Below are 2200 nucleotides of genomic sequence, written 5' to 3' on the forward strand. Positions count from 1 at the left end.
AACCCCCCGCCCCTGAACCTGCTTGCAGCGCTGTAATCCGCTGAGCTATTTGGCCGGCCCTTTGATGTTTAATTGATCAGTCTTGCCTGCCTTATCTGGTAATCTGAGCAACTACTTTGAAACTAAAAATGTGTCATATAACAACCATTGTTAACTTCGTCTCATTTTGTTTTGAAATTCTGCATCGTTTTTGTTTTTTCTCTTTAAAATAAAATTTAAAACTAAAATGGCATCTAAAAAAAAAATGGCATCTGAACAGGCGCCAGCTTGGAAGAAGGGAGTACTGTTTGCAGAGGTTTGGAGGCAGTGAAGAGAGAAACTGTCACTGGACACCAATGACCATTTTTCATCACTAAAGGATCAAACACAATCCAGATGTAGAGGCGAATGCTGGAAGTGTTGCTAAAAATAATTTTAGGAACGGTTCCTTATTCCTTCACAGCCTAACAACGACCAGCCTACCTTGTAACCAACTGTAGTACTGACAGTCTACCACTAGAGGGCAAAAGAGGCTCAAAGTTTTCTTTTTCTCTCTCTCTTTTTTTTTTTTTTTTTTTCAGAACCAGGGATTGAACTCAGGCTCTTGCGCTTGCCAGGGAAGCGCTTATTCCACTGAGCCATCTCCCCGGCGCCCTTAAAGTTTTCTTAGCAGGAGGCGCCTTGTGCATCGGGGGCCCCCTGGGCTCTGGCTCTCTTCTGGTTCTCTGTGATTTCCATCAGGGAAATTCTCTCCAGAAAGCGTATAATGAATGTTGCAGGGTGACCGTGGAGGCGGCAAAGCTCCCTAGGCCTGTGGCCTTCAAAGCGTGCTTGTTGCATTCCTGGGTCACTGAGACCCTTTCCAGGAGGTCAAACTATATCCAGACAGGATAAATATAAATAAATAAATAAATAAATAAATAAAATATAGTTTGACCTCCTCGTCCATCTCCCATCTCCCCTCCTGGTCCCTGCACCAGTGATGCAAAAGTGACGGTGGTTAAAGGTACTAGCATCTTAATGCGAGTAGAGATCCCGAGAGACAAACAGCGGCACCACTGCGCACGCGCAGAAAGGGAGCGAGCCAGGGGCATCGAAGGGCCCCAGTCCCTGGTTGCGTGAGATCTTGGCCTTTGACACTACTCATTTACAAAATAAGTGTACACACAGAAGATCATCTGCACGCCCAAGTGGTCTGCTCATCGGGGAGAAAAACCACTCGTGCAACTTGAAAGGGAGTCCTTCATTTGGGAAGCATCATTTTATCTTTTAAGTTATTATTTATTCATTTCTTTTTCTTTTTTTTTTTTTCTTTTTTTCTTTTTTTTTTTTTTTTTTTTTTGACACAAGATCTTTCTTGCCATGTAGTCCGTGCTGGCCTTGAACTCACTGTGAGCCCAGGCTGGTTCTGAGCTCACCATCCTCAAATGACTGGCAAACAAATTAAGGTTTAAGCTTTGGTATTCGATAAATATTTCCTCAAAAGTCAAGTGAGTTTGCGGTGCCGGCCCACCCCCGGGGTGCGCTCAGACGGCAATTGAGACTGGGCGTGGTGGCGCGCACCTGTAATCTCAGGGTTGCAATGCTGAAAACAGGCGGATCACTAGGAGTCCAATCTAGTAGTGAGACCCTAAACACCCTGTAGGCCCTTCCTTAAAATATAGAAAGATAAAAAATAAAAATAAATAAATAAAATGAGCTTATTCCTTTAAAGAAGACAACTATCATTTGTGCCAATGACAAAATATGAGCTTTTCAGAGAAAATTAAAAATCTACAGGCTGGGTATGATGGTGCACCCCCATAATTCCATCACTCAGGAGGCTGAGGCAGGAGGATCATTGTGAGTTCAAAGTGGATCATTGTGGGCTACAAAGTGAGCTCAAGGCCAGCACAGACTACATGGCAGCAAGATCCTGTCCAAAAAAAAAAGGAAAAGAAATCTGCAACACCTGTGCCTATCACCATGAGCTTCACAAGTTTCTCCTATTTGAAGACTTTCCCAACCAATTTGGTAATATTAATTTGGTATTTTTATTATGTAATGAAATATGTCAGTTTTGTATAACTTAGTGAACCACTATTTTACCATCAGAATGAATTAAAAATCTATTCAAAGGGCAACACAAGCAATGGGGTTTAATATAAGAATATTAAAAAAATACAAAAAGTTCATTCAACCCTGCATGGTGGTGCACACCTGTAAGCCCAGATATGTGGGA

This window comes from Octodon degus, unplaced genomic scaffold (assembly GCF_000260255.1).
Source record: "Octodon degus isolate 3935 unplaced genomic scaffold, OctDeg1.0 scaffold00102, whole genome shotgun sequence".
In the NCBI taxonomy this organism is placed as follows: Eukaryota; Metazoa; Chordata; class Mammalia; order Rodentia; family Octodontidae; genus Octodon; species Octodon degus.